Below are 22,644 nucleotides of genomic sequence, written 5' to 3'. Positions count from 1 at the left end.
AAGGATCAAGAGGTTTGGTTCTCCCTGGGCATTGAACTCTGAGGGTGAACAGGCATTCATTAGAGAGATAAGGCTCAAGTTTGAGAGATAGGTCTTAAGTATTAGAAAGAGCCTATCAGAGCCACCTAAAGCAAAACAGCAGGCCACCCACGACAGTGGGGAAGGCTCAGAGAAGGCACAGCTGTGGCCATCAGAGAAGGCTCTGGCTAGGAAGAATTTGATCATAAATGCTTGTGTCTCCAAGAAAAGCCAAATGTACTGGGTGAGATTGCTGTTCATTCATTCTTCCTATTCCTAAATATATAAATTTATTTTTGACTGATTTTAGTCATGTTTCAATTATAGTACTTATAAAAATTAGTATGCAAAAGTTTATGTTTTGAAAAACTTGAAAGCTGGAAAGAATTATAGAGATAATATATTCTATCACATACCCACAAAAACCATCTCCAAATGAGAAATGTGACATTTAGAGAGATTTCCTAACTTGCTTGGAGTCATGAGTGGTAATGAAAGAATGAATGCCCACATTGCTGCCTCCCAGCACCAACTTAGTGTTGTTATGCAATACAGAATCCTTCTATTAATAGTTAGTTAGCTAAATAAAATTCCAAATTTATTTTCATTTTTAAAAACATCAACAGTTAATGGTTTGCTAATTTAGGCTTATAGGAACACTATACTTAAAGGAATTAAAACAACTGCTTATTCATATAACTCATAGGTACTGGCATTTTCTATGAGTATATAAAATATATATAATACCATTATATATGCATTGCATATATAGTATATATGTAGGGATATACCAGCATACATACATTTGTGTATGTGTATGTGTGAATGTATGTATAGTGTTAATATGTACCTATTCCTTGAAGATATAATGCATGGATGTATAGTTAGCCACTATTTCCTTAGAGCTACCAAAACATAGTCTTCTTTACCTGGTTCAGCAGTTCCAATCTCATCCGGAAAGAGGATGCTTTAAAACCAATCTACACTGCTGGCGATGGCAAACAGCTGAATTGCTTTGTATAAACCTTTTGGGTGTAACAGCCTTAGTATTTCTTTGATTTCCACAATGAAAATATTGGTGTTTGCCTGTCTTATGGTTGAATCTGTTCCCATTACTAAAGAAATCTACTTTTACTAAGAAATATATGTATAGAGAGATAGATAGATAGATAGATAGATAGATAGATAGATAGATAGATAGATATAGACAGGAATAAAATTCTTTTCTAGAAACAGGAAAAAGGGGATGCCTTTTGATACTTATTAGAAAAGAAGAATTTTTTAAAAGATTTTATTTCTTTATATTGGAGTGAAGGGAAGGGAGGGAGGAAGAGAGGGAGAGAAACATCAATGTGTGGATGCCTATCATGTGCTCCTCACTGGGGACCTGACCTTGTCGGACACCTAGGCATGTGCCTTGACTGGGAATCAAACTGGCAACCCTTTGGTTCACAGGCCAGCACTTCATCCACTGAGCCACTCCAGCCAGGGCAGGAGGAAAGAATTTTCACTTAGGGTGCAGAGTTTCCAAATTCTAAAGCAGGTGGTATGAGGTTATAACACCTCATCCTGTCCCAGCATGATGGGAGAGAGAATGGACATTCTCAACACTGACTTATTTGATAGAGTACTTTAACTATTATAATGCAAACAAATTGAAAATGTAAGAGTGGTAAATTGTTTTCTTATGTATGTCATCCAGGAGCTGAGCAATTTGGAATTTTGTCTTAGCTAGTAGCAATCTGTTTTTTGTTTGTTTGTTTGTTTAACTATTAGCATGACATTCTTTTTATCTTAGTTTTATTTTATAGTAGTATGAACACCTAATATGCCATCTGACCCTTAGCATGATGTACATTTGATGTATGAAATCATTGGTTAATTATGTAATTTATTTATTTTATATTTAGAATTATTTTTGTTTTATTGATTCTGTTTTTCTTGGGCTTTGGAACAACAGTGCTTGGTATGTAATAAATCAAAAAAGGATACATATGTGTTGTATAAAATGTATGTAATTGCTAAAGTGTATTACATAATGAATGTAGAATTCAAAAAGTCAGAAATTAAGCAAGGCTTTGACATCATTTTCTTAGAAACAACTCTTTCCCTAGACCTTATCCTTGATAAGCAGTCTGGGGCTGGGCCACCAAAAACCCCTGTCCATGGACTTTAATCCTACAAATTTACCAAATCTTCTAGTGGGAAAATATAAGCTTAGCAGAACCAATGAACTTATTTTATTATATTAAAATAATAACTTCAGGAGACTTTCAGTTTAGCCCATAATAAATACTGCCTTCCCTAGTTTTCCTCCTTATAACTTAAAAACTTGAATATAATACAACAAGCAAATACAGGAAAACTGAATGATAGAAAGGAAAAGATAGTGACTAAGGAATATGGGAACCAGGAATGAACAGATAGTGCTTTTCCTGGTTCTTTCTTTTTAATTTTATTTATTTTTTATTCTCGTTGTTACCATTTCAACCCCAATATTGTTCTCCCCTGCCTGTCCAACCCCTGCTCCCAAAGACAGTCCCCACCAATTTTCCTTATCCATGGGTCCTTGTACATGCTCTCCTTCTCTACCCCACTATCACCCTCTCCTCGTCCTCTGGTCACTGTCAGTTTGTTCCTCATTTCCACATTTCTAGTTCTTTTTTGCTCATTTTGTTTGTTTTGTCAATTAGGTTCCACTTATAGGTGAGATAATACAGACTTTGTCTTTCACTGTCTGGCTTATTTCACATAGCATAATGCTCTCCAGTTCCATCCATGCTGTTGCAAAGGGTAGGAGCTTCTTCTTTCTTTCTGCTGCAGAGCATTCCGTTGTGTAACTGTAACACAGTGCTTTGATCCACTCATTTACTGATGAGGCTGTTTCCAGCACTTGGCTATTGTAAATAATGCTGCTATGAACATAAGGGTGCACAGGTTCTTTTCAATTTGCATCTCTCTGATGGCTAGAGATGTTGAACACCCTTCATATGTCTATGGGGCTTCAATATGTCCTCCTTGGAGAAGTGTCTGTTCAGATACTTTGCCTATTTTTTAATTGGATTGTTTGTCTTTCTGGTGTGGAGTCCTGTGAGTTCTTTACATATTTGAAGATCAAACCCTTGTCCAAGGTATCATTGGCAAATATGTTTTCTGTTTTATGTTTGGTTCTATTTTATTTTGGTTCTGTTTTATTTTGCTGATGTTTTATTTAGCCATGCAGAAGATTTTTATTTTGATGAAATTCCATTTGTTTATTCATTTCTTCATATTCCTGCCCTAGGGGACATATAGGTGAAAATACTGCTGTGTGGAATATCTGATATTTTCCTGCCTATATTTTCTCCAGAACTTTTATGGTGTCACAATCTATATTTAAGTCTTTTATCCATCTTAAGTTTATTTTTGTGTATGGCATAAGTTTGGTGGTTGAGTTTCATTTTTTTGCATACATCTGTACAGATCTTCAATTAACAGCATTAATTGAAGAGGCTGTTTTTTACTCCATCTGTGCTTCTGTCACTTTGTCAAATATTAATTGACCATAGAGATATGGCTTTATTTCTGGGCTCTCTGTTCTATTTCATTGATCTATGTGTCTGTTCTTATGCCAGTATCAGCCAGTTTTGATTACAGTGGCCTTGTAATACACTTTTGTAATACACTTTTGTATCAGGGATTGTGATACACTTTACACTTTTGTAAATACAAAAGTGTAATACAGTTTTGTATCAGGTATTGTGATTCCTCCTACTTTGCTCTTCTTTCTCAAAATCGCTTAGGATATTCAGGGTCTTTTATGGTTCCATATACATTTTTTAATTATTTGTTCTATATCTGTGAAACATTTCATTGGTATTTTGACAGTGAATGCATTGAATCTATAAATTGTTTTGGGTAGTATGGACATTTTGATGATATTAATTCTTCCTGTCCATGAACACAGTATATGCTTTCATTTATTTGTGTCTTCCTTGATTTCTTTCTTTAGTGTTGTATAGTTTTCTCAGTACAGGTCTATTACCTCCTTTTAAGTTTATTACTAGGTACTTTATTTTTCTTCTTGCTATAGTAAATGGGATTTTCCCCCCGATTTCTGTTTCTGATATTTCATTGTTGGTGTACAGAAATGTCTTTGATTCCTGAATATTGACTTAGTATCCCTCTGTTTTGCCAAATTCACTTATTAAGTTGAGTAGTTTTTTGGTGCAGTCTATAGGATTTTTTATGTATACTATCACATCATTTGCAAACAATGACAGTTTTACTTCCTCCTTTCCAATTTGGATGCATTTTATTTCTTTATATTGTCTGATCACTGTGGCTATAATTGGCAATACTATGTTGAAAGAAGTGGTGAAACTGGGCACCCTTTACTTGCACCTGAGTTTAGGAGGAAAACTTATTTTTTGCCTATTGAATGTGATGTTGGCTATAGGTCTCTCCTATGTGTCCTTTATTATGTAGAGGTATGCTCCCTCTATTCCCATTTTGCTGAGTGTTTTAATCATAAATGCGTGTTGTACCTTATCAAATGCTTTTTCTGCATCTATTGGTATGATAATGTGATTTTTGTCTTTCCTTTTGTTTGTTATGTATTACATTTATTAATTTGTGAATACTGCATGCTTGCATCCCTGGGATGAATCCCACTTGATCAATTTGTGAGATTTTTAAAATATATTGCTGGATCCAGTTTGTCAATATTTTGTTAAGGATTTTAGCATCTTATGTTCAACAGCAATATTGGCCTGCAGTTTTCTTTCTTTGTTGCATCTTTATCAGGTTTTGAAATTATGATAATGCTGGTCTAATAAGGAGTTTGGGTTTGTTCCCTCATCTTGAATTTTTTGGAATAGTTTGAGTAGGATAGGGGTTAGTTCCCCCCTAAATGTTTTGTAAAATTCTCCAGTGAAGCTTTCTGGTCCAGGGTTTTTGTGTGACAGAAGTTTTGTGATTACTGCTTCAACTTCACTAGTTGTTATCAGTCTATTGAGGCTTTCTGCTTCTTCTTGATTCAGCTTTGAAGATTATATTTTCTAGAAAACTGTCCATTTTGCCCAGGTTTTCAAATTTCTTGGCATGTGGTTGTTCGTAGTAATTTCTTACAATCCTTTGTATTTCTGTGGTATTAGTTGTAATTCCTCCTACTTTATTTCTGATTTTATTTAATTTGGTCCTTTTTTTTTCTTGGTGATTCAGGTTAAAGGTTTGTCAATTTTGTTTACCTTTTCAAGGAAAGAGCTTCTGGATTTATTGATCCTTTGAATTTTTTTTTAGTCTCTATTCTATTAAATTCTGCTCTGGTATTGATTATTTCCTACCTTCTACTTGCTCTGGGCTTTGTTTTCTGTTGTTCCTGCAGTTCTTGTAGTTGTAAGGATAGGTTGTTCACTTGAATTGTTGCTGTATTTTTAGGTAGGCCTGTATTGCTATGAATTTCTCTCTCAGGACAGTCTTTGCTGTGTTTCATAGGTTTTAGGCTCCTGTGTGTAAATTTTAATTTGTTTCAAGAAACTTTTTCATTTCTTTCTTTATCCTGCTGTTAACCCATTAATTGTTTTATAACATGTAATTCAGTCTTTATGAATTTGACTGTGTTTGAGTTTTTTCTTTTTAGGTTAGTTTCAAGTTTCAAGCCATTGGGATCTGAGAAAATGCTTGATATAATTTCAATTTATTTGAATTTGATGAAGCTAGTTTTGTGATCTATCATGTAATCTATCTTTGAGAGTATTCTTGTTCATCTAAAAAGAATGTATGTTTTGTTTCTTTGGGGTTAAAGGTTCTGTATATATCAGTTAAAAATCCTTCTGATCTAAGATGTTGTTCAGTGCCATGATATCTTTATTGATTCTTTGTTTTGAAGCTATGTCTCTTTTGATAGTGGGATGTTAAAATTCCCTACTATAATTATGTTTCTGTCTTTATCTTCCTTGAAGTCCTCAAAGATTTTTCTTAAATATTTGGGTGCTTCTACAACGGGTGCATATATGTTATAATGTTTATGTCTTCTTTGATTAATTCTTTTCTTCAGTGTTATGAAATGACTTTGTCTGTCTCTTTTTGTGACCTTTGTTTTGAAAAGCAATTTGTCTGATATAAGTATTGCTACCCTAGCTTTTTTCCCTGTCCATTTGCTTGGAATGCTTTTTTCCAATTCTTCACTTTCAGTCTGTGTAGATCTTTTGTTCTGCAGTGTTTTATTTTTGTAGATAGTGTATGTGGGTCATGTCTTCTTATCCATTCACCTATCCTATATCTTTTGATTGGAGCATTTAATCCATTTACATTTAAGATTATTATTATTATTACTTATTCACTACCATTTTCCCCTTTGTGTTTGTGTTCCTCTCTCTCTCACCCCTTTTTTCATATTCTTAAAGCAGTCCCTTTAGCATGTCATGCAGTGCTTATTTGGTGGAGGTTTATTCTTTTAGCCTTTTTTTTGTCTGTGGAACTCTTTATTTCACCTTCCATTTTAATTGAAAACCTTGCTGAATAGAGTAGTGTTGGTTGCAGGCCTTTTCTTTTTATTACTTGGAATATTTCTGACCATACCCTTCTGGCTTAGAGTGTTTCCATTGAGAAATCAGCTGCTAGTCTTATCAGAACTCTCTGATATGTTACTCTTTCTCCCTTGCTGCGTTTAAGATTCTGTCTTGGAATTCTACTATTTTAATTATGATGTGTCTTGAAGTGGGCTTCTTTGGGTTCCTTTTGATTGGGACCTTCTGTGCTTCCTGGACTTGTGTGACTTTTTCTTTCAACAAGTGAGGGAAGTTTTCTATCATTACTTTTTAAAACAGGTTTTCTATTCCTTGCTCCTCTTCTTTTCCTTCTAGTATCCCTATTATACATATATTATTACATTTTATGTTGTCCTGCAGCAAACTTAACCTTTTTTTTCTTTTTGGGTCTACTTCATTTTTTTCTCTGAGAATTTTTTTCTACCTTGTCCTCTGGCTCACTGATTTAATCCTCTGCTTCATCTAAGCAGCTTTTAGTTCCTTCTACTGCCTTCTTCATTTCAGATGTTGTATTTTTCATTTCCACCTGTTTCTTATTGATAGTTTCTATGTCCTTTTTCATATTGGTGTAGTTCGCAGTAAGTTCCTTGAAGCTTCCCTGGAGTTCTTTGAAGTTCTTATTGAGCTCCTTGAGTGTCCTCGTAACCATTATTTTCAACTTGGTGTATGGTAGTTTGGTTGTCCAAGTTTCATTTAGCAGTCTTTCTGGGGATTCTTCCTTGACTTTTGATTGGGGGTCATTTCTTTGTCTTTCCATTTTAGGTGACTCTTCTTGTTTTTTTTCCACTTGTTAGATTTATCTGCTTTGACTCTGTCTTCATGGTGTCATCTTCTGTGGTATGAGTCCTGTGGGAACCAACAGTGCAATCTCCTTGATCATCTGTGCTTGAAGCTCTTTATGCTCTTTATGTATTTGTTGTCATTGTCATTGGGTCACTCCTTGGTGGTTTTTTTTCTCTGGCTGAGTGACTGAGAGTCACTCTGCCTTCCACATCTTGTATACTGTTGTATGGGTGCTGCCAGAACAAAGACCCAACAACCCAGGGAAAGAGACCCACTTCCGCAAAGATAACTCTTATCAACAATTACAACATCGACAGCCAATGTGTCAATGTTAACAAAAGTTTTAAGAGATTGAGATTATTATAAGAAAGAAAAACAAATGTGAGGTGACTAACTGAAAGTAAATAGAATTTGTGGACATGAGAGTAGAGAGAGGGGCAATACTAAACATAGGGAATAGAGACAAGACAAAGTAGAAAAAGAAAAAAAATTACTTTGTAACTAAAAAAGTCAGGAGGGAAGGTAAAATGGAGTAAGAGAGGAGAAGCATGTAGTATTAGGTCAAACAAAAATTTAAAGAAAAAATATATTTGAATATATCTAGGGACAGAAAAACACACAATCACAAAACAATGGCCCTAATTGCAGAAATATCTCCACCACAGAGACATCAACACCCAATGAGCTAAGATTTATACAGGTGAAATGGCAATAAGAGGGTACAAGGAAAGAAAGAAGAGCTTAAGAGATGTCTGGAAGAAAGAAAAATATTTTTCAGGATAGAGGAAGATGGAATACGAATGATGTAATTAAAAACCCAGCTAAGACAGGGAATAATTGACATTTCAAACGCAAGAAGGGAAAGGCAGGAGGAAGGCAAAATGGAGTAAGAGAGGGGAGCAGTGAAATTTGAGATTTGAAATACAAAGATAGTCACCATCTAGAAATAAGATGGAATAACTGTAACAACAACCACCTTATCCACTACCTATGAGCAAAAATTGATCAAGGTGAGACAAATATTGCTATTTGAAGAGTGGGAGAAGGAATGTGAACTGACTAAGGACAATCACAAATAGTTTTGAGAGGCTGGAGGGGGGAGCAATAGTAATATTGCAGAATAGAAACAATTCATAACAAGAGAGAAAATAGAATTTAAAACAAATATGCAAAGGAGGAGAATGGAGGTAGTGTGGAGTGAGAAAAGGGAAAAGAAATTTATGAGAATTGAAATAAACTATATTATAAAACCTGGCACCTTATTATGCCCAAATTTGAAGAATATGAAATGAACATTAAACAGCTTTGCAGGAGAGAATATAGCATCTTGTGACTGTGTCTATTTTCTCTGATCTGCTGGGTTTAGTAAATCAGAGCCCGAGGAGCTGTGTAGCATGTAGTATACGGTGCAGGATCTTTTTCTTCTTTCCCCCGAGGAAATGTACACAGCAGCAGACAACTCCTAAACTGATCTTGCGGCTCTGCTGGGTCTGTAATCCCACAGGTGGGGATTGGGTTTGCCTGTCTGTGAAAGGCTCTGGCTGGCTGGAGCAAATCTCAAGCATTCAGCCCCTGCTTTCCAGAACCAAGCCTGCCATTCTCTCACAGGAGGTTCAGCCCAAATTCTCCACTATGCTTTGCCCCTGTTTGTGAGCCACGTTGGGTTGGGTCTTCCTGTTCAGTGTTTTCTCTGCCTCTGAGTGTTTTGGTTTGCAAGGGATGCTGCATTCCACCTGGATGCACTGGCTTGTTCACCCAGGTCCCTGCCGAGGCTTGGTATGTCTCAGCTTCCCTTTTAAAAGTTTTACCCCCACACTATAACACAGGTTCCTGGGGCTGTTCTCCATGTGTTCCCTCTCCCCAAAAATCAGTCTCTCATGGTCAGGGCTGGCCACCCCCTTAGAGGGCCTCCGACAATTTTAGATAAAGTTTCTCTGTGGATCTTCCTGGGATGGTGTTGGAAAGATCCCCTAAGGTCCACTGTAACACAAGGCAGTGATAGCATGCTGTCCCTGCTTTTCCAGAGGTCTTCAACCTCAGGCTTGCCTATCACATCCACACTGTTTCTGGAGCCTGCACCTCTCAGGCCTTCTCTCACTGCCTCAGTAGCTCCTGGGTCCTGAGAAAATTTACAGTTGCCCTGACTCTGTGCAGCCAGACGTGTTGGGCTGGGCAGCAGTGGTGGGTCGCTTAGAAAGCCCAGGTCATTGGCTCCCAGTCTGCCCAGCAAGCCTGAACCATTGCGCCCCAGGTTTCCTGCAGGCAGATCGGTTCCTGCATACTCCTACACACTCCCCATGCTCTCTGCTATGTACATACTCATAGATGCTTTCACTCACTTTCTGATCTGAGTTATGACTTCGAAACCAATCTGTGCTTGGGAGCAGATGAGAAGAGTTTCTCACTGCTCTGCTGCCACTTTTGATGCACTTTTCCCAGGTTTCCTTTTTGCTTTGTGTATAATCAGGATGAGAGACTAGGAGACTGTAACCAGAACCACCAAAAGATGCAGACAAAAAAGACTCAAGAACATTCTGCTCTATCTAGCCAAAGGAGAAGGAAATGGGAAGCCTACTAGAATAGTTGGACCAAAGAAAGAGAAAATTTTACACCAAAGGCAGCAACAAGATGGAATAAAGCAGTGCAAGTTTTATATTCAACATCCTGCTCCCGTACTCTCCCAGTGTCAGGGAGGTCCAACAGGGAGATGAACTTCCATCCTACTGCCAGCATGAGTCAGGAGGAGAAAGTGAAGAGGTGTAAGATAGTGCTAATTGGCACTGTCTTCTCTTGTGGTTTTAGTGGGATCAGTAAAGAGCTTCTGTGCAACTGCAGGGAGGTTCAGCGCTGCACTCTGAATTTGCAGACAAAGCATCAGTGGGCCCAGTGGAAACCGGTGCATCCATCTCCACTCAGATCTGCATGCTACAACTCAACAGGGTGACTACCTACAGAAAAAGAAGATGAAGTAGGATCCAGGATCGCACCATGTATCCCACAAGTTTTGGATGCAATCCATAATCACACATCATTTCAAGAATGAAAACAATCATAACTGGATTAAGAAAAGACAATCACCAGATGCCTACAGTGATATAACTCAGATACTGGAACTATTTGATAAAAATTTTAAAGTAGAAATTATTAATTTGCTTTAAGGAATAATTATATACTGTTCTAATAAATTAAAAAATATAAAATCTCAGCCAAAAATAGTATACATTTTTGAAAAACAAAAACCTATGATATAAAATATAAAAATAAAAATAAAATATAAAATAATAATAAATATAAAACTAAAATATAAATATAAAAAATAAAATCTCACTGGACCAGCCTAAGAGTTAATGTAATATGGCAGAGGAACAAATCATAAACTGACAGAATGACAGAAATTAGCTAATCTGAGCACTAAGGAAAAAGTAATTAACATATCTTTGGTGACCTATGAAATGATTTAGAAAAATCTAATACTCATGTTATTAGAATCCTAGGCGATGAGAAAAGAGCAAAGTGCTAAAAATTGTTAAAAAAATAATGGCTATAAATTCCCCAATTTTGATTAAACTAAGAAACCATCAAATACAAGAAACTGAGTAAAACTCTAAAAGAATAAACCCAAAGGAATCCACACTTAAATACATCCTAATCAAACTTTTGAAATCTAAAAACAAAGGATCTTCTGTTTGAAAATAAGGACCAAATAACAGTGAAACTTCCACTCTGCTAAATATAATTTTAATTAAATTATAATTTATATCTAGATAATCTCACAGTGCAGTTTGTTTTTTAAAAATTCCATAATCATCCCTTATTGCACTTGTTTTATCTTTATTAAAAACACGTAAGGGAGACTGACTATACATAAACACCTGATTGCACAAGAACTCTTTGAAAGGTTTAATATAAGAGCAAGAGGAGAAAGTCACACTCAGAAAACAATATTTGGAAATACAGTGATTTTTATACATGGTTTTCTATAGCAATTTTATTTGTTACATTTAAATAAACTTTTAAGGTAAAAAAGTAATAACCCAGTATAATATTTTTTATTAAGTGCCTGCCATGACAAAAATGTACCATATGTATTGTTTATTTTTATTTCATAGAATCTGTATGAGATAGATATTATGTCCTCCTTTTACAAGTGAATAAACTGAAACAGGGAGGTTTAATAGTTTAAGTTTACATAGCTAATAACTAATGAAGCTTAGATGAAAACTAAACTAGTCTTGGAAAACCTGTTATGGGTTCCAGTTGAATATGGTAGATATGTAAGCTTTTGACATACATAACATTTTGATTATTTTGTGTTACAATTTTAAAAAATCATTAAACTGGCACAGATATTCCAGTGAGTATTAGTAATGCTCAAGATGCCAGTCTCATAATCTGAAAACAATGATTGTTTTCTGAAAACACATGAAGAATATCACTTTTGAACATCTGAAAACACCTGTTTATGAGACTTTCCATTTTGTTTTTAAAGTGCTTGCATGTTCTTTGTAAAAAATATACTCAACAACATGTTTGTTCCTCACAATAAAACTAGCTATATATTCTCACAAAATTTACTGTATTTTAAAAAGAGAATATTATAGATGATAACTGTAATGACAGTTGCTCACGTAACCTACTCTTCAAATTTTGGAAATCATAAGTAATTTACTTATTGATTTTCATTGCATACAATTTCAAATTGGTTCATTTAAAAGTTTTTATAATGTATAGTCTCTTTACTGATATTGCTATAGAAATAACTCATTTTATTGTGCTTCATTTCATTGTACTTTGAGATATTGTTTTTTTACAAACAAAGTTTTTCTACTAAATAATCTTTATATTTAAATATGTTTTATAAAAGTTTCAATATTACCTTGTACTGGTTTCAGGTGTACAGCATATTGGTTAGACAATTATGTACTTTGCAGAGTATTCCTCCCAGTATTTCCAGTATCTACGTGGAACTACAAATAGGTATTATATATTATTGACTATATTCATTATGCTGTAGTTTACATCCTGTGACTTTTTTTGTAACTACCAATTTGTTTGTCTTAATTACAGATTGAGGGTGTGACCAAAGTCTGTGTGAACAAGTCTATCAGTTCTATTTTTCCAACAGTATTTTTTCTCTTTATATGTCTATGAAACATTTTGGTACTTCTCTCAATATTTCAAATTTTTCATTATCATTCCACTGTTATGGTGATCTACGATCAGTGATATTTGATGTTACTATTGTGATTTGGTGGTGCCACAAACCACACCCATATAGAATTACAAACTTAATGAATAAACATTGTGTATATTCTTTTTTTGTCAGACATATGAATTTATTTTGTTTTAACCAGAGTGTTAGTTTTTTCTTCTTTCTCAGCATTTTTATTTAATTATTTTTCAAGTACAGTTTTCTGTCTATTACTCCCATCCTATCCCATCCCCCATGCCCCCTCCCCCTCCCATTTCCACCCTTCTCAGTTGTTGTCCATGTATCCTTTATATATGTTCCTCTAAATCCCTCCCCTATTTCCCCTGAAATTCCCTCCCCTCTCCCCTCTGGTCACTGTCAGCCTATTCTCTACTTGAGTGTCTTTGGTTATATTTTGCTTGCTTGTTTGTTTTGTTGTTTAGCTTCCTGTTAAAGGTGAGATCATATGGTATTTGTCCTTCAACACCTGGCTTATTTCACTCAGCATAATGCTTTCCAGTTCCATCCATGATGTTGCAAAAGGTAGGAGCTCCTTTCTTTCTGCGGCATAGAATTCCATTGTGTATATGTACCATAGTTTTTTTATCCATTCATTTACTGACGGGCACCTGGGTTGCTTCCAATTCTTGGCTATTGTAAATTGTGCTTCTATGAACATTGGAGTGCATATGTTCTTTGGGATTGGTGTTTTAGGGTTCTTAGGATACAATCCTAGCAGTGGAATTGCTGGGTCAAAAGGCAGGTCCAATTCTAGTTTTCTGAGAAAATTCCATACTGTTTTCCATAGTGGTTGTACCAGTCTGCAATCCCACCAAGAGTGGACCAGAGTCCCCTTTTCCCCACACCCTCTCCAACATTTGTTGTTTATTGCTTTGTTTATGATAGCCATTCTCACTGGTGTAAAGTGGTACCTCATTGTGGTTTTAATTTGCATCTCTCTGATAGCTAGCGAGATCGAGCATCTTTTCATGTGTTTTCCATAGTGGCTACTCCAGTCTACATTCTCACCAACAGTGCACCAGGGCTCTTTTTTTTCCATTAGCAGTTGTTGTTTGTTGATTTATTAATGATAGCCATTTTGGCAGGTGTGAGGTAGTATCTCATTGTGGTTTTAATTTGCATATCTCTGATGGCTAGTGATGCTGCACATTTTGTCGTATGTTATGGACCATCTGTATGTCCTCCTTAGAGAGATGTCTATTCAGGTATTTTACTAATTTTTTAACTGGATTGTTTGCCTTCCTGGTGTTGAGTCATATTTGCTCTCATATATTTTGGAGATTAAACCCTAGTCCCATGTACCGGTGGCAAACACATTCTCCCATACAGTCAGTTCCCTTTCCATTTTGATGAAGATATTTTTACATGTGCAGAAGCTTTTCAATTTGATGTAGTCCTTTTGTTTATTTCCTCTTTATTTCCCTTGCCCTAGGAAATATAGAAAAAATATTGCTATGTGGGATATCAAAAATTTTACTGCCTATGTTTTCCTTTAGAATTGCTGTGGCATATTTAAGTCTCCTATCAATTTTGACTTCTTCTCTTCTCCTCCTCCTTCTCCCCCCTCTTCTCTTCTTCTCCTTTTTCCTTCTAATTCTTCTTTTTCTTCTTGTAATTCTTATTCTACATTGTTTTCTAGCAAGCTCTTTAACACTTGTTGCAGTACTAGTTTGGTATTAATAAACTCCTTTAACTTTTTCTTTTCTGTAAGCTCCTTCTATCTCCTTTGATTTTAAACGATAACCTTTCTGGGTAAAGTGGCTTGTTTGTAAGTCTTGTCTTTTCATCACCTTCTGGACTGAAATGTTTCTGTTCCGAAAACAGATGACAGTTTAATTGGTGCTCCCTTGTATGTAACTGCATGATTTTCTCTTGCTGATTATAGAATTTTCTCCTTGCCTTTAAGCTTTGTTAATTTAATTCTGATTTATCTCAGGGCAGATCATTTGGGGTCCAACTTGTTTGGAATTTTCTGAGCTTCCTGGACTTGTGTATTCTTTTCCTTCATCAGATTAGGGAAGTTTTTGGTAAATGTTTCTTTAAATAGGTTCTTGATCCCTTGTTCACTCTCTTCTCCTTCTGGTATTCCCATGATGTGGATATTGTTACTCTGCATGTTAACCAAAATATTTCTTAAGCTGTCCTCATTTTTTAATTTTTCTTTCTTTCTTTTTTTTTGCTGGGCTACTTGGGTGATTTTTATTTTTCTTATCTTCTAAATCACTGATTCAGTCCTCTGCTTCATCTAAGCTATGGCTTATTACTGCCATTGTATTATCTATTTCAGATACTTAAATTATTTATTTCTGACTGATCTTTTTAATAATTTCTATGACTTTTTTCATGCTATTGAGTATCCTTACAATCATTACTCTAAACTCATTATCTAATAAATTGCTTGCCTCTATTTTGTCTACTAATTCTTCTGGGGAATTCCCTTTTTCTTTTTTGGGTTCTAATTTTTCTATTCCCATTTTGGCTGCTTCTTTGTATTTGTTTCTGTGTATTAGGTAGATCTGCAATGACTTTGGTTTTGACCTTTGTCAGATGCTGTTTGTAACTGGCCCTGGTCAATCTGTTTGGAACTATCAGTGATCACAGCTTGCTTTTACCTTTCTCTGCTGGACTAGGGTATGTGAAGAACGGACCAGGCTGCATATCAAGGTCAGTTTTAGCCAGCAACGTGTGCAGTGAAACACCAGGTGAAGTCTTTTTTTTTAAGATTTTTATTTATTTATCTTTAGAGGGGAAGGGAAGGAGAGAGGGAGAGAAAAATCAATGTATTGTTGCCTCTCATGCGTCCCCTGCTGGGAACTGGCCTGAAAGTCAGGGATGTGCCCTGATTGGGAATCAAACTGCAATTACCTGGTTCTCAGGCCATGCTCAATCCACTGAGCTACACCAGCCATGGCCCAGCTGAAGTCTTGAACTCCTTGAGATCTAAGTTAGTTATTAAATTAATCAGCGATATAGCTTCAGACTTACTCAGCAACCCTGATTAAGCTCCACAGGGTGGGGGTAAAGTAATTCCTCTGGGCAGAGCTATTGCTTCCACACATGCTGAGGCCACTTGGAGAGGAGTTCTCTGTCTGAGAATGGTGGCTTCTGCATTATGGGCAATGACTCAGCACAGGTATTCAGGTGGCAGTTTTTTTGTTCTCTCTCCAGTGACCAACCCCAGACTCTCCTAATATGTCTACAGTTCACTTTCTTCTTCTGAAGCCCAGGATAAGTTACTGCAAATAAAATTTCATGTATTGGTCCTTTTAGTGGTTCTCTGCTTTTCAAGTTATCTGTCCCTGGCTGACAGGAACCGCACTGCTTTTCACAGCCATGTGTTACTTGGGTTCCTTTCCAGGTTCTGGTGCTATAGTCTGGTGAGACCAGCTTGTGGTTTAGGCTCCACACTTCTCAGGCAGAACCTCCCATCTGATGATATATTATTCCAGCACTTCAGCTGCCACTCATGGGAGCCCGGCCAGTTCTCTTGCACCTTATTATGTACCAGTCCTGTTCTGGTGATGTGTCTTCTTTTGTCTGTCCATGGTTATAAGGCTTGTTTCCAGCTATTGTTCAGTTGGTTATTCTGGATAATTTTCTACAATTTAGTTGTAATTCCAGATTGGTCCTGGAAGGTTAGTGTAACTTCCACTTACTCTTTTGTCATCTTGGTCTCCTTCTCTACTCAATTCAGTTTGGAAAATTGTATGTTTGTAGAAACTTATCCGTTTCACTCACGTTGTCTAATATTTTGGCATATAGCTGTTCATAATAATTTATTACAGTCCTTTGTATTCCTGTGTTATTTGTTTTTATTTCTCCCCTTACATTATTTTATTTTATTTATTCGGGTCCTCTCTCTCTCTCTCTTTTTACGAATTTGGTTAAATATTTGTCAACTTTGTTTATTTTTTTAAAAAATCAGCTCCTGGATTCATTGATCTTTTGATTTGCTTTTTAAGTCTTTATGTCATTTATTTATGCTTGATCATGATTATTTCCTTCCTTCTACTCACTCTGGACTTTTTTTGTTTTTGTTCCTGTAGTTATATTAAGTGTAGGGTTATGTTTGTTATTAGAGATTTTTCTACTTTCTTTAGATAAGCCTGTAGTACTATGAACTTCTCTCTCAGTTTTCCTTTCACTGTGTCCCATAGGTTTTGTTTTTTGTTAGTTCATTTTCATTTGTTTTCTGATACTTTTCGACTTTTTCTTTAATATCATTGTTAACCAATTTATTGTTTAATAACATAATATTTAGCCTCTATGTATTTGAATGCTTAGGGACTTTTTCTTGAGGTTGATTTGTAGTTTCAGACCATTGTAATCCAAGAAAATGCTTGACATGATTTTAATTTTCTTGAATTTACTAAGGTTTATTTTGATTTCTACTATGTAGTCTATCTTTGAGAATGATCTATCTGTCTTTGAGAAAAATGTATATTTTGCTTATTTGAGGTGAAATGTTCCAAAGGTATCAAGTATATCCATTTGATCTAGTGTATCATTTAATGTTACTATATCCTTGTTGATACTTTGTTTAGAAGATCTGTCCATTGTTGACAGTAGGATGTTAAAATTCCTTGTTATGAGAGTATTGTTGTTGATCTCTTTCTTAAAGTCCTCCAAGTTTTTCTTTATATATTTAGGTGCTACTATATTGGGTGCATATATGTTTACAAGGGTTATATTCTCTTGTTGGGCTAAACTCTTAGTATTACATAGTGACTATCTTTGTTTGTTAAACTATTTTGTCAGACAGATGTAAAGTATTGCTAGTAAAGTAAAGCTCTTTGTCATCTCCTTCAAGTGGAATTTTTTTTCATCCTTTTATTTTCAGCCTGTGTAAATCTTTTGTTTTGAGGTGGTTCTCTTGTAGACAGCATACCATATTTTGCTGTGTATAATATCACTCATATTTTTGTGCACATTACATATGGGATTATTATACCCATTATTATACCCATGATACATAATAATTATACCCATGTATAATATGCTTCCTTATTTTTCCCTCAAAAATTTGGGCAAAAAGTATACATTATCCATGGAAAAATATGGTATATATGGTCATGTTTTTTTATCCACTCAGCTACATCATATTTTGATTGGAGATTCAATCATTTACATTTAAGTTTATTAATGATAAGTACTTATTCGCTGCCATTTTCCCCTTTGTATTTCTTTTACTCACTCTCTCTATTTCTTTTTCTTCTTAAAGCAGTCCTGTTAGCATCTCTTGCAATGCTTATTTAGTACAAATGTACTCCTTCAGACTTTTTTTTTTTGTCTTGGAAGCTCTTTATTTCACATTTGAGAGGCTTGTTGGTTAGAGCAGTTTTGGTTGCATGTCCTTGCTTTTCATTTACATATAATGCATGTAAATGGCATTACATGCCATTACATGGCATTACATGCCAGTCCCTTCTGGTCTGTAGTATTTCTGTTGAGAAACGAGTTATCAGCCTTACCAGAGCTCACTTGTAGATACTGTTTTCTCTTATTGCCTTTAACATTCTCTCTTTGCCTTTAAACTTTGCTATTTTTAGCCTTGATGTGTCTTGGTGCAGGACTCTTTGGGTTCATCTTGGTTGGGATCCTCTGTGGTCCCTGAACTTGTATTACATTTTCTCTCACCAAATTTGTGATATTTTCTTGTCATTTTTTTATTCATATGTATTTTCTATACTTTTCTTCCTTTGTTCTACATATGGTGTCCCTATGAGGCAAACATTGTTATGTGTCATATTGTCCTAAAACTGTCTTAGATTATCCTCATTCTTTTTAAGTCTTTTTTTTTATTTTGTTGCTCTGATTGGGTGTCCACCTTCTTTTCCAAATTGCTGATTTAATCATCTGCTTCATCGCATCTGCTTTTAAATCTTTCTATTTATTCTTCATTTCAAATATTGTAGTCTTCATTTCCGTCTTGTTCCCATTCACAGCTTTTATGTCCTTTTTCATGCTGATATATTTCTCTTTAAGTTCATGGAGCATCCTTATAACCATTACTTTGAACTCTATGTCTGATAATTTGTATGCCACAGTTTCATTTAGCTTCTTCTGGGGCTTACTCCTAGTCTTTCATTGAAGTCTTTTCTTTGTCTTCCCATTTAGCTTTGTTGTTGTTGTTGTTGTTGTTTCTATATATTAGATATATCTTTTTTGACTCCCTGTCTTGTGGGGTAGCCTTGTCTGGTAGGAGTCCTGTTACCCAGTGGGGCAGTGTCCTTGATCACCTAATTTGGATATTCTAAGAATCCTCTTTTTGGTTGGTTTTGTGGACTCTCCTCTTATATTTGGGCCTTGATTTTTGTTGGCCTGTTCATTGGTTTTTATCTCCCATTCAATTGTATGTATGTGAGGCTCTACCTGTACTTTATCTTGCATGCTGTATGCTGCAGAACAATGTAAAACAACACAGAAAACACAACCCAAGCAAGCAACCTCCCAAATTACAGCAGCAATATAAATAACAAAAGAGCAAAGAACAATAAAAATGGGAAGAGATATGAAATACCATAGAAAGTGTAAAAAAGTAAATACAATAAGAGAACAAAGGAAATAAAAGTGATCATGAGAGGAGAAAAGAGACCAGAACTAACATGACTAATGACTTGAAAGAGGATAGTAAGAAACAGGAATAAAGGAAGAGAAAGACTAACAAAATAAGAAAAGTAGATGAGAACAATAGGATAATCAAAGATAAGAGTAAAATAAGGGTATGAAAAAAAGAACACCAAAAGTAAAAGAAAAACAGAAGTGAAAAGGCTATGAAAAAGAAAATATAATGATAATAATTAAAAGAATAGAGTGAGTTTCATTTCAGCAGATTTTAGAGCTTGACCTCTTGGTTCTCCCTTTGTATACAGCTCTGATGTGTCTCAAGGTGTACACCGGTATCAGGCCTTCTCGTCTGTCCCTTGGTAGCCTGCTGAAAGCTACAAGTGATTCACAGTTTTTGGCTCCTTCCTTTTAGTTTGGTGCTCCCGGATGGGTCATCTGCTCAGTAAATCTAGACTTTATCAGCACTGGGTCCAGTAGTGTCAATAAAGAACCCAAGCCACTGCTGGATATGCCTCTGTCTGTCTCTGCCTGCCAGTATGCTATCAGCCATAGACTAGTTATAGACCTGACTGTTTCTGAGATGGCTTCTGGTCCAAAAAGGACCAGAGGACCTTCCAGAGGACTAGGAGGATAGGACTATTGGCAGGGGCCTTTCAGACTTCAGAGAAAATGGTAGGTGTGTTCTCCCACCCCCATGCTACTAGTCTGAGTATTTGGGGATTATTTTCTTCTACTCGGCAGTGTGGGGTTCTTATTAGGCTAGAGGGTGGGGTCTCAGAGTACAAGTTTTAAATCTACTAAAACTGAGAGGGTGTTTCTATTGCTTTCCCATAAAGGGTAAATGCCAGTCTATTTTGGGGGGGGGGGTAACATAATTTATTTATTTTATTTATTTTTTAAATTTAATTATTGTTCAAATACAGTTTTCTGTCTTATATTCCCAGCCCTGCCTCCCAGTGCTCCCCACCTCCCTCCCATTTTTAAAGACAGTATATGGTATGGCTGTACTCTGCAGCCAGTGTCTGACATTCCTTGAGTCTGGTATGGAGCTGTCTCCTCAGCAGGGGTTAAGATGTAGGATGAGAGAAAAGAAAGAATAACAGAAAAAAACATGCACAACAAAAATGACAAAACCTAGCAAACTAAATCACAGAAATATAAAAAGATGTAAGGTAGAGCAAGCAGTCTTCCAGAGGAGGAACAGGGTGGTTGGTATCCCATAGGGTAAGGTAATTACTTTTCCTCAGGGAGGAGATTGCTCTTCTCAGGAAAGATGGTTGCTGCAGAATCTAGGTATTTCCCTGCAGCAAAAGTCTTTCAACCATTCCCCAATATCTCCTTCCAGTGTCTCCCACTCTAGACTCTGTTCACATGACTGCAGACAATGCTGCTTTTCCTTTGCTAGGGCCCAAGGCGAGTGGTTGTGAACACAAAACTTGGGTTTCAGCTCCTTTAAAACTTAAAGGGAAAAAAAGTGGCTTTATCTGTAGTGGGTTTCATCTTTCTTTTCTTTTTTTAAAATACTTGTTCAAGTACAGTTTTCTGTCTTGTATTCCCAGCCCTACCCCCCCCCCAGTGCTCCCCACCTCCCTCCCATTTCTTCCCCCCACCTTAGTTATTGTCCATGTGTCCTTTATACTTGTTCATGTGAGTCCTTCCCCCTTTCCCCTGTGATTCTCTCTCTTCTCCCCTTTGGACCCTGACAGCCCATTCTGTATTTCAGTGTCTTTGGTCACATTTTGCTTGCTTGTTTGTTTTGTTGTTTAGATTCCTGTTAACAGTGATATCATGTGGTATTTGTCTTTCACTGCCTAGCTTATTTAGCTCAGCATAATGCTTTCCAGTTCCCACTGTTAGGAGTATATCCTAAGAACCCTGAAGCACCAATCCAAAATAGAACCTATGCACCCTGATGTTCATAGCAGCACAATTTGCAATAGCCAAGAGTTGGAAGCAACCTAGATACCCATCGGTCAATGACTGGATCAAAAAACTATGGTACATTTACACAGTGGAATTCTATGCTGCAGAAAGGAAGAAGGGTTTCATCTTTATTTAGCAGAGAAAAACCCCACTCCCCTTCGCTGCGGGATGATACATGGTGAGCTGATCCTGGCGCTGACATTCTGTGTGGGGGAGCCCCATTTCTGATCTGGCTTTTCTCCCCTCAAGAGGAAGCTCCAACAGCCTTGCCAGCATATATCCCAGCCATCTGTATGTACAGGGGTAGTTTCTTATTTTACCCCACCCCTACTGGTCTCAAGGTGGTTAAAAGTCTTTTTTGAGATGATCTTCAGTTTATTTCAGGTGACTGCTCCCCTCTGTAGTTTAATTTCAGTTTGTTTCTGGGAACAGGTGTGGGACACCTCTTCCTTCACCACCATCCTAAAACTCAGCAAATAAACTTTTGAAGCTAAGCCTCTTGTGCCAAACAACCAAATAATGAAAGCAAGAGAGAAGTTCTCGGAGGAAATTAATGATGATGAATGGAGACTTGATTTGGGGTACTGAACACACAACACAGTATACAGATGACCTGTTGTAGAGTTGTGCACCTGAAAACGGAATAATTCTATTAACCATTGTCACCCCAATTAATTAAATAAAAAGCAAAAAAATCCCACAACCTATATTATGCCTTTTTTAAGCACTATTCTAGTGAGCACATGGACAATAAGGAAATGAAACAACCTTAATCCTGAAATAGAAAATGTTTTAGTCATCTGGATAGAATAACCAACCATGACATTCTCTTAAGCCAAATCTTAATCACGAGCAAGGCCCTAACTCTTCAATTCTATAAAGGCTGAGAGAAGTGAGGGGGCTGCAGAAGAAAAGTCTGAAGCTAGCAGAGTTTTAAGGAAAGAAATCTTTATAAACATAAAAGTGCAAGGTAAAGCAGCATATGCTGATGTAGAAGCTGAAGCAAGTTATCAGATTTTCAAATTTAGTGAAATAACTTTGCACTTGAGAGAAGATATTTGCAAAGAATAGTTCTGATAAGAAGTTCATATCCAAAATATATCAAGAACTCCTACAACTCAACAACAAACAAACATTCCCATTAAAAAATGGGCAGAAGATCTGAACAGATACTGCTCCTGAGAAGACATGCAAATGGCCAACATACTTATAAAAAGACACTCAGCTTCACTAGCTATTATGGAAATGAAAATCAAAACTCCACTGAAACACCACCTCATACATCTTTGAATGGTTATTATCAGCAAGACAGGTGATAAGAAGTGTTGGAGAGGTTGTGGAATAAAAGGAACCCTCACTCACTGTTGTTGGAAATGTAAACTGGTATAGCTGGTATAGAAAACAGTATGGCAGTTCCTCAAAATATTAATGTAGCTGCTGTATAACTCAGTAATACCTCTTCTTGGTATCTATCTGAAATTTTTGAAAACATTTATTCACAAAGATATGTGCACTTCTGTGTTCATTGCAGCATTATTCATGATGGCTGAAACATGGAATCAACCAAAGTGTCTTTTGATACATGATTTCATAAAGAAAATGCATTACATA

This window comes from Sturnira hondurensis, unplaced genomic scaffold, assembly GCF_014824575.4.
Source record: "Sturnira hondurensis isolate 20B ecotype Veracruz unplaced genomic scaffold, ASM1482457v3 Scaffold0018292, whole genome shotgun sequence".
NCBI classification, from domain to species: domain Eukaryota; kingdom Metazoa; phylum Chordata; class Mammalia; order Chiroptera; family Phyllostomidae; genus Sturnira; species Sturnira hondurensis.
The sequence above is the reverse complement of the archived record's forward strand: the minus strand, read 5'-3'. Positions refer to the sequence as shown.